Below are 11,896 nucleotides of genomic sequence, written 5' to 3' on the forward strand. Positions count from 1 at the left end.
ATTCAGAGTGTGAGACGCTCACATGTATGAAGTGTAGACGGCGTGTCCACATGAAGGGCTCAGGACGGGTTAATGACAGACGATGTCCAATTATATAAGGCAGGCTTCGGTTACGCTCATTATTTCTGAGTGTGAAGAAGTTTCCTCTTACACCAGACATGTTCAGACACCGTTTTACATTCGGAACATATAGAGTACACGCAGAGTAATCAGATTACTTCAAAAAGTATTTTCCTGTTTTGTTTAATCGATTATGCCAAAGATTTAGAGACAGTAAAACAAGAAATGATTCAGATGCTAAAAGACAAACATACAGCCATGATTAGTGGAACTATGACTCCTTCTAGACCTCCTGATTAGTGGAACTATGACTCCTTCTAGACCTCCTGATTAGTGGAACTATGACTCCTTCTAGACCTCCTGATTAGCGGAACTATGACTCCTTCTAGACCTCCTGATTAGTGGAACTATGACTCCTTCTAGACCTCCTGATTAGTGGAACTATGACTCCTTCTAGACCTCCTGATTAGTGGAACTATGACTCCTTCTAGACCTCCTGATTAGCGGAACTATGACTCCTTCTAGACCTCCTGATTAGCGGAACTATGACTCCTTCTAGACCTCCTGATTAGCGGTACTATGACTCCTTCTAGACCTCCTGATTAGCGGAACTATGACTCCTTCTAGACCTCCTGATTAGTGGAACTATGACTCCTTCTAGACCTCCTGATTAGTAGAACTATGACTCCTTCTAGTCCTCCTGATTAGTGGAACTATGACTCCTTCTAGACCTCCTGATTAGTGGAACTATGACTCCTTCTAGACCTCCTGATTAGTGGTACTATGACTCCTTCTAGACCTCCTGATTAGTGGTACTACGACTCCTTCTAGACCTCCTGATTTCTGCTGACTCTGTGCTTCACTGGTTTTTAGTTGCTCACTGATCTTCCTGGATCTTTTTCCATCTTTGTTGAGTCTCTCAGTCAGATTTTTCTCTTCCTCTGTTCAGTTCTTTTCCATGTGGAGCCATGATGCAGACATAGACCCAGTCCATGGGTCCAGAACTGAGAAAGTTCTGCTGCTCACAGCTCATTTTAGAAACATGTTCATCAGTCAGACCAATTGGAAATCACAGCTGAAGTCACTTTGGTTCACTGGGTTTCGGCTTCGAGGCTGAACTTTCACAGCAGCTTTGACGGGAAGTAAATCTAACCGCTGTTGTTTACCGTGTATAAATAGTCACATCATGTTTCAGGTTCCTGCTAGATGTTCTGAGAAAGATGAAATGAAAGAAACAAAGAGCTCAGATCGTTAGGAAACTGGAGAAGTCCAGTCGGGGAGTTTAAACAATAGCATATATATAACGGAATAAAGATCTTGATTGAATTTCAAACTTTAAGGCTCGATTTTATTCTCAGTAACTGCTGAGGATGATGATGAATATATTTGAGTAACTTACATTTTAAGGAACAAGCACCACAAAAGATGCACAAAATACTCCTTTACCTGATTAGAATAAAGCTGACAGCTGCTAATAGAAATATTATGGCCAAAACCCCACACCTCTGTTAATGTTACGGGTTAATTTAGAGAAAAACGGTTTAATTTTATCCTTAAATTAGCCAAAAAATACAAATAAATGGAAGAAACTGCTTTCACTGAATGCTGAAGACGCTAACTTGAAAACTAATAAGTGATCTTATTTCACAAACTTGCTCATAAAGAAATTATGCCAAAAATATGCTACTTAACTAAATCCAAATCAAACAAACCAAACCGGCCCACGGGACGGTTCTGTAAAGTGTAGAAATTACAAAGACATTAACTGTAAATTGTAATTTTGGTCATAAAATAAAATACTAGATTGTTAATTGTTCTTTTTGTGATATTTTGTCTTTTCTCTTTTTGTCGTTTTTGTCGTTTTGTGTTTACTTTTAGTCAGCTTATGTTTTGTTTTATTCATTGTCTATTTTTTGTCATTTTGTCGCTTTTTTGTCAAATTTAGTCTCTTTTTGTTTTTTTCTGTCGGTTGTTTCCATTTTTGTAATTTTATGTTTCATTTTTGTAACATTTTGTCTTGTTTTTGTTGTTTTTGTCTTTTTTTGTTGTTTATCTCGTGTTTTTGTCGTTTTGTGTTTCCTTTTAGTCAGCTTGTGTTTTGTTATATTCATTGTCTATTTTTTGTCATTTTGTCACTTTTTTTGTCAAATTTAGTCTCTTTTTGTTTTGTTTTCTGTCGTTTGTTTCCGTTTTTTAATTTTATGTCTCATTTTTGTAATATTTTGTATTGTTTTTGTTGTTTATTGTCTGACTTTTGTCATTTTGATCATAAAGTAAAATACAATATTATTCAGTTCCAGATACCTGTGACTAAACGTTTTGTTCCTTTGTAGACACTCTGTGATCTGTAAATTTATAGAATGTATCTTATTTAACCTTTATTTAACTAAATAAACCCCACTGAGAAAACAAAACACTCTACAAGAGCAATAATAGATAAAAAAAAACACAACAATATGATAAATAAATGTGAATGCCACAAGGAACTAGTGATGGAAATGCAAATGTGTGAAGCAGTTAATTAGTGTGGATGTGGAAATAACACTAATTAATGTCATTTACACTAACAAAAACACACATTCATGTCAGATTCAGTCCAGTCATGTTCCTCCTGACCGTCCTGAGGTGGCGGCGTTAACACAATCCTATATAAAGTTCCTCTGTGACATAACAGCACCTGTTAAAATAACCTTTATGCTCGCTGTAATCTCCCCTGTTTTCTGTTTGTCTTCGTCAGATCAGCGTTTCCATCACAGTCAGACCTTTCTGGGGCTCCTCGTCTCTGGAGATAAAAGGATAAAACAGTAACACGCATGCCTGCCAGCTGCTGTGTTGTTCTGATCTATGGGCTTACCGCGTTTTATTTCCAGTTTCCACTGACAGCCAGTTGAACCAGGCAGCTCAGAGTCATCCACAGGCAGCTCAGTGACGCCCCTCTGTGGACACACTGGGATGCTGCATGTCTGAAAGGAAACCACAGACTTGTTGACAGGACAAGGTCAAAAAATTAAGTTTAAGGTGATATTTTCTGACCTGATGCAGATTAAAGTTTAGAATCATCAGACACGAGATGAGCAATAATATTCTATATATGAATAAATTACCTCATAATATATCTGAGTTTTCATCCTAAAACAAAAAGGATTCACACTAGTGAAGCCTCCAAATGTCTAAATGTTGGTTTAAATGTTTATGATTGTCTTTATTTATTTATTTATTTATATGGTGGAAAGGAAAACATAACCACACTTTTATTTGCTTGTTTGTTTATTTGTTTATTTATTTATGTGTTGGAAAGGAAATTGTCACCCCTACTAAAAATAATCTCAGTCTTATTTGTTTATTTTTATACATCAATAAATAAATAAATAACATAAATACAATATAATACTTAAAAATAAAAAAAGTATTTGAATATTTGAATACTTATTATAATATTTGATAGATTTTTATTTTTATTTTATTTTATTTTTTATTTGGTCATTTCTGGTCTTAAGGTCCAAAGCATTTAAAAAATATACTTTTACACAGCATAATAATAATAATACATCAGAATCAATGCTGCTGCTAATAATACTAATATACAATATTTTAATTCTACTCTGGTCAATTATAAAAAATATAGAAAAATTGCATATTTCATTTAAAATAATAAAAATACATCTTATTAAATATTTTGCTATTTTTTATAATATTTTAATTTAGATGTTTTCATTTTGTCATTTCTGGGCTTACGGTCCTGAGTATTTTAAAAAATATATTTTTACGCTGCATAAAAATAAGATGAGATCAGACTCAATGCTGCAAATAATATTAATATATGATATTTTATTATATTTTATTATATTATAAAAATATAGAAATGTTACATAATATAAAAATAAAAATAGATCTTTTTAATATTTTAGTATTTTTATAATATTTTATTATTATTTATATTTAATTTTTTTTATTTGGTCATTTTTGGCCATAAGGCCCTAAGCATTAAAAAAAATATACATTTACACTGCAGAAAAATATTACATCAGAATCAATGCTGCTGATAATAGTATTAATATATAATATTTAAGTTATATTTTATTCTATTATCAAAATATAGAAAATTTACATAATATCTAAAATAAAAATACATATTTTTAATATTTGAATTTTTTTATTTAGCATTTTTTGACAATGGCATTTTTGTCGTTAAGGTTCTGAATATGATTTTTTTTACTACTGCTAGTACTACAATAATAATAATAGAAATAATAATAACTCTACTACTACTACTAATAATAATAATAATTATCTTTATAATTATTTTAATTATGGGTTTATTTATTCCTCAGTCTGGTACCAACAGCAATAATAAACTGTTATTTTGAGCGTCGTTTTGCATAATTTTTGCCATTTAACTTGAATTAATTCCCCTTGGATGTACTGCCACCACAGCAGGGACACACCGCGATTCGGGGTGCGGTCTGTCCACCGGAAGGAGCGGTCTTTCTGCTCGGGGTGCGGTCTGTCTCCCGGGAGAGAGCGGTGTTTCTGCCCGGGGTGCGGTCTGTCTACCGGGAGGTGCGGTCTCGGTACCAGGGGGGCGCGGTCTGTCCTGTAGGCGAGGACGGAAGCGGAAACTCGGCCATCTCCTCGTCCAGCTAGGCTCCAGCAGGTCAGTACCACTTCATTATGGCTGTTTTATCGTGCTGTGTGAGCCGTATTTCCCCACACTTTGACCCGCGAATGTGTGTTTAGAACACGGTGCTGAGGCGGGAGGTGTCCGGTCAGGAGCTCATGGTGCTGCCTCAACTAGCAGCAGCTAGCAGGCTAACAGAGCTAGCAGCTAAGCGTCCTATCAATAGTACTGGTAGTAGCTAACAGTTAGCGGCTAATGTGTCCTAGCAACTAACGGTACTAACACGGCTAGCCGCTAGTTAACCCAGGTAGCGGCAAATGTGTCCTAGCAGCTAACAGAGCTAACAGAGCTAGCCACTAATGTGTCCTAGCAGCAGCAGCAGCAGCAGCAGCAAGTGATTTGTTTTATCAGTCAAACTGCATGTAACCTTCACCTTCGGCTCCGCTCCGGTTTGTTTCGGTTCCGGAACCGGACCAACTCGCTCTGTCTGGCGGCAGTTTGACCGTTTATTCTCGGCGAGCTACACCCTCCTGTCCCCCCGTTTATACTTCACCAGACTTTACCCCAGACCCTGCTGCCAAACTGTTCGCCAACTGTTTGCTGAGCTCGGGGTCGGAACGGCAGACTTCTGAGCCCCGGTGGCTAACGGTGGCTAACAGCTACCGTCAGTTGACTAATTTGTCTGTAATTGTTGTCAAACTTGCAGACTTTTGGGGCTCGTTTTGTCGCTGTGCTTGTGTGACACCTGACTGAGTTTGCTGCTCGGCTAGCTTTGATGCTAATTGAGTGTTTGCTCGCTAGCAGGGAGGTGTGACAGGAGGAAAAGCTGCATTTATCCGGCTAATTGTTCACCTTATCTCGGTGCAGGCAGGCTAGGTGGAGGCAGCTTCTCCATGGAGGGTGTTCAGCTGGAGCCCAGAGATAGCATGCTGGCTTAGACTGCTGCAGGAGTTTTAGCACCCTGACGGATTCTGAAATGAGGTTGGAACCTAAACAGAAACTTCAGATATTCTTCACCTGCTTACAGTAAAAGATCTGGAATTAATTTAGCATCTCACACTGGAGGATAATATTATGTTATCTGGTAATATGTCTAATATATATTATGGTGTCAGACGGAGCAGAGCGACACGACTTCATGGGGAAACAGATGGAAACAAAGCAACAGCTTGCTTTATAATACTTTGTAGTGTGAAAAACAAAAGCAGAAACATGTCTGCTTGAGAAAATAGTTGGGAGATTGTTTGTCTGTTGGTTGGTAAGAACTAAAAAGTAAAATATTTAATATCTGTAGCTAGCGTTAGCTTCTAAAGGGGGGAAAGTGTCGTGTTGCCTGGTGACTGTTGAGATTTTAACCGGTAAACGTTAGCCGTGTTTGGTATTACCAAAGCCTGGCAGTTCAGGAGGTTTCAGGTGATTCTGTAAACTTTTCAAATTACTAGAATTTGGACTTGCATTAGATTTTTGCTCTGACCGTTGGGCTGATAACACCCCGGTAGTCAGAGCCGGTCATAAGCTAATTTTAGCTAGCTGCACAGCAAGACCAAGAGTTTCCCTTAAAGCTGAAGCTGGTCTCAGACTACAGGAGACAGAATCACCTAATTTCAAAGCTACAGGCAGTAGTATGAAGTCAGATTAATGAGGTATGTTGAGCCTAAAATCAGAGTTTTAATGGTCAAGAAGGTGTTTAACATGTCAGGTCACCATGGCAACAGATGCTCCTCAGCTAACCGGCTCTGGGTCTTTTCATCGGTTATTTTCTCTATCATATTCTCTCTGAGCAATACACATTCTAAAATATGATAAGATAATCCTTTATTACTCCCTATGTCAGGGGAAATTTCCAGCTTTACAGCAGCAAACATCTCAGCCGAAGTTTTATCTGCAAACCTGTTGATTGAAGCTGAACACGGATTAGATAATTTATTTATTTATTTGCATTTATTCCAGAGAATATTTGATAATTAAAATTAATTTCCCTTTAATTTAGGTAAAATCTAATGTGCTGGATTTTCGTTGATTTTTATGTGAATGTTGTTAAAGAAAATATTAGAAGTTTTCCTGATATAGATGTAATCACTTTAGATATTTTTAGGATTTTTTGGACAATTTTTACTGATTTTTTTTTGAAAATATTTACAAGAATTTTCTTGCCAATTTTTTTAAGCAAAAACTCTTAAGGGAAATTTTTAATGAATTATTGGAATAATGCAAATTTTCAGAAATTTGGAGTTTTTTTTGCAGAATATTTGGATTTTTTTCAGACAAGGAAACAATATTTTTGGTGCCTGTAAATGAGGACAACAGGAGGGTAAATGTCCACAACTGTTGCACATGAAGTCAACTTTAAACTTATTTAAATGGATAAAGTTTCAGATCTAGATTGTGCAGCTCTATGTTTGAAATAATCAGCTGCATTGAGACTCATTCGATGGGGCAATAAGTTTAGTAACTTTAATTATTATTCTACCAACATTCCTCTGCTGCATCTTTTGCATTGGCAGCGCTTTTGCCGTCTCTTAATAGCTTTACGTTATAACAACGTGATCTTTAGTAGGCTGCACCTGATTGGTCCGTTTTGGGTTTGTTTTATTGTGTTTTGTGTCGTGTTTTTCTCTTTTTGTGTAATTTTCTGTATTGTTCTGGTTGTTTTAGTCGTGTTTGAGACAGTTTTGTCTCTTTTGTTGTTTTACATCTGGTTTGTTTCTTTTTCAGTCTCTGTTTTCTGGTTTCATGTCTGATTTTGGTTGTTTTATTTGTGTTTGAGGCTGTTTTGTCTCTTTTTTTGGGTCAATTTCCACCTCATTTGTGTCACTCTGCGTCTCATTTTGTTGTTTTTTTGTGTTACGCTTTTCTTGTTTGTGTCATTTTCTGTCTGGTTGTTTTATTTGTGTCTGAAACAGTTTTGACTAATTTTTTGTTGTTTTACATCTTGTTTGTCTCATTTTGGGTCTTTTTTTCTCGTTTCATGTCTGATTCTGGTTTTATTCATGTTTGAGGCTGTTTTGTGTCTTTTTTTTTGATCGGTTTTCCACTTCGTTTGTGTCACTTTGCGTCTCATTTTGGTTGTTAGGTTTTTCTTGTTTTGTGTTGTTGTGTGTCTGGTTTTGGTCATTTCATTACTCCGCTCAGGAACATGGCAGAGTTATGTGACGATTGCCGTTGGTTTGTCCGTCCGTCTGTTTGTTGGCAACATCACTCAAAACCAAACTCACAGATTTGGATGAAATTTTCAGGGAAGCTCAGAAATGACACAAGGACTAAGTAGAATGACCTGATTTGAAGTAGGCTGCACCCGATTGGTCCGTTTTGTGCAGCAGGTTAACAACCGATAACCATCATGATACCTGTTATCGCTGATTGGGTTCATAGGTTTCTCACAGGGGAACAAACTCACCTCATACCCCAGGTTTGTTTCTGCTTTTCCTCACTGCTAGCTATCACTAAGTTGTTTCACCACGTCTCCGTTTAGTTTCCATCTGTTTCCCCCTGATCTCAGCGAGGAGTTGCTCTGCTCTGTCTGACACCAGAATCTGACATGTTCTGTTATTTTCAGGTCTTTTAGTGTGAGAACGTCTCAAGTTTCTCTTTGTGATTCAACCTCATTTCAGTATCCGTTAGCATAAAGCGGCTTGGTGTGAATCCACTGATGCTTAGTCATTACGACGGGTCATTTTAGTTTGTAGCCTCTTTAGGGCGTCTTTATGTCTTAGAGATGATGGCCTGAATAGTGCTGTTGTGTTTCACAGCAATAAAACCGGATGATTTTCTCACCGCGGAAGAATTTATACTAAAGGCATGTTCTGCCCCTTATCAAAGATTAGTTGGCGTGTCTGAACTTTGGTACGGAGCTTCAGGAGGCTCGACTTTTGCAATGATTGCCTGGTGTTCTGTTAAGCAACAGGTTTGTCTGACCTACAAGTCTGAACTTCCTACATGTGCCAGACTGACTGTAAATGCTGTAAATGTGCACAACAGGTGTGTTTTCCACCGCTGTGACAGTAAACTGAATATTTTGGGACATTCAGTTTACTACTACTACAATAAGTTGCTTCAAAGTAGCCACCCCCCCGCCCCCGTCGGACATTACGGGGCGGAACGAATATTCGGATATTCGTCTTTAATAGGGCTTGAATAGTGGGGCTTTGATTTAGTATCTGTTTGGTGATTAAATGCAGATTGTGGCAGTGAAAGGATGCTCCTGGTCAGCAGCAGCGTCCAGCCTGCTGTGTAAGCGGTCAAACCGAAACAATCAGGAGGTCTGAGGGATCGGTGTGGCGTTGTCGTCGCATTGTTGTGCCGTTGTCGTCGCGTTGTCGTCGCGTTGTTCCACTAAATCCTTCTGCATGCCGACCAGCCTCCAGCAGACAGAAACGGGAACCAGCGTTGTTTCACCACAGCAGGGTTTCCCCAACCTTCACTCATAGAGTTTCACTAATAATCTGCTCTATTTACACCCAACTTCCTGTTAGTATCGCCGTGTTTAGCCGCTTAAATCAGGGCTGGACGGTTGTTTAATCTGAAATCAGACTGGATGATTTGAGGAAAACATGTAAATGCAACTTGATTTTTTTTTCATGTTTCAGTTCAGCATTTATCGTGTAATAAATTTAAAACATGATAGATGTTAATCAGTATTAACTACACGAAAATTTGAAGATGTGATTTAAATAAATATATATTTAAATATAAATAAGAAATATTTATCATCTAGTGAGGTGTAAATAAATACAACTTAAATAAATAATAATAATTCTAATAATAATAAAATAACAAATATTATTATTAGTAATGTGTGAATAAATGCTGCTTATGTAAATAACAATTCTAATAATAATTCTAATATTTATAAAATAGTAAATATTTATTATTTAGTAATGTATAAATAAATCGTACTGAAATAAATAACAGTGGTAACGACAATAAATAAATATTTGTTATTTAATAATGTGTAAATAAATACTGCATAAGTAAATAATAATAGTTGTAATAATAGCAAAATAATAAATATTTATTAATACTGTGTAAATAATGACCTAAATAAATAGCAAAAATTCTAATAATAAAATAATAAATATGATTTAATAATGTGTAAAGAAATACTACCGAAATAAATAATACAAATTCTAATAATAATGAAACAATAAATATTATTTAGTACTGCTTAAATAAATAATAATTCCAATAATGATAATGATAATAAATTATTTAAATGACAATGCATAAATATGAGTTTAATGTCTGTGTTTTTTTATGTCATAGATCATGGGTGTCAAACATGAGGCCCATGGGCCAAAAGTGGTCCTCCAGAGGGTCCAGTCCAGCCCTCAAAGTGTAGAAATTACAGAGAAGGCATTAACCGCAGATTGTAAATTAGACTATAAATTTAAAATCATTTCTAGACCATGACAAGTTGTTCTGATCATAAAGTAAAATACTAGATTGTTCTTTGTTGAAAGTCTTGCACTGTGCAGCTCTTGCGTTTTTCTGTCTAAAGTTTCGATCTGAGCTCTTCTAATTCCTCGGCTGTATTTCTTCAGCTTCACCTTTTTCCTTTTAGCTCAAACCGTTCTGACCTCTGAGGGAGTTTTATCCTCCGTCGTTTGGACCGTCTGCCAAAGTGCCGCCGTGACTCCGTGGACGACCTTACGTTAGATAAGCTGAGCCCGAGTACAGGGCGTCTACGAGTAAATAATTGTTCCTCATCTGTTAGAGCCAAAGCCGTGGACTCTCTAAACAGTAACCTTGGTTTAGCTTCTGATCCACACTGTTGACGGGAAACTCAAACGGCAGGAACAGTGTTCAACTGAGTCACCTGTTGATGGTTTTCTGAATCAATCTATCAGCTGTTTGGGCTGAAAAGTGTCAGAAAATGGTGAAAAATGTGGATCAGAGTTCAGTCAAATGTCTCGTTTAGTCCAAAAATCTTCAGTTTACTGTCGCATAGAAAAGAAGCACGAAAATATTCACATTTAAGGAGCTGCTATCACACAATTTACACAGCTTTCATTAAGTATTTACTCACACAAATTAACTGATTATGAAATTAGTTTGAGATTAAACTAGTAGTTGATAATTAATCCACTATTCGCTGCACCTCCACCTTATGTAAACTGATTTTTAGGCTGATAATAAAACTGAATACTTGTATGTTAGCAGTTTTCTGGATAAATCATTAGTAGTTTGGTCTATAAATAAATGCAAATACATAATTTTATTGCTTTTTTTGTAGAAACATGAAACTGATTCTTCTACTGCTGCAGGATATTTAAAAAAACTGTGTTTTGGTATAAAAAAATGCAGAAATTTTCAAAAAATGACTCGAATTAATCTAGTCTGTTATATATCGTCACTTTAAAAAAAAAAAAAAAGATCCTGATATTTAAAAACACACAAGTTTCTGGCAGTTTAACTTTTGAATTATGGTTATTTCCTGGATTAATCTATTGCTAGTTTGAGCTCTAAAATGTCAGAAAATTATAAAATATGTCAACTCCCAAGCCCAAGATAACAAATAGATTTGTCCAGCGGATTTTTGCTGAATGACTGACAGTCTCCACAGACGTATCGGTTAAATGCTTTATCTTATGTGAAAGATAATAAATAGAATAGATTTTAAATACTTTATTTATCCCTGAGGGGAAATGTGATTTTTACAGCAGAAAGAGTCCGGTTCCCACCACCATAAATACACGTAAATGTGCAGTAAATACGCTAAGAAAAGTGTAAAATGCGTAATGTCCTATGTAGAGAATGTACAGATGTTAAAATGTTTGTGCAGTTTCAACGTACAGAACCAGATAATGTAAAAAAAAAAAAAGCTGTTTAATTTGTTCAGAATCAGCAGAAAACACACACGTTGTTCCAGATAATTAAAGAAAAATGACTTCATTTGACAAATTAACCCACAGCAGCAACTTTTCCTTCTCATAAATACTAAAAGTTCCCCTTTTAGTGTCTCAAACTTGTGGTTGGTTCATGAATAAAGTCAGACTTTTCCTCTACATTCAGGGAACCAGCCGCTTTCCATCAGGCTCTACAACACTGAGTAAATACTGAACACAAAGTGAACTTTGAGTTCTGCAGCTGCTGCCAACAACACGTATCTATTTATGTAACTTCAGCCAGTAATGTTCCTTATCTGTTCATCTCCTACTCCATCAACTTCACCTTAATCTTCTGTTATTGTTAGCCGTAACGTCTCCAGATGTCTCCTAT

Source organism: Acanthochromis polyacanthus, chromosome 12 (genome assembly GCF_021347895.1).
Source record: "Acanthochromis polyacanthus isolate Apoly-LR-REF ecotype Palm Island chromosome 12, KAUST_Apoly_ChrSc, whole genome shotgun sequence".
Classification (NCBI taxonomy): domain Eukaryota; kingdom Metazoa; phylum Chordata; class Actinopteri; family Pomacentridae; genus Acanthochromis; species Acanthochromis polyacanthus.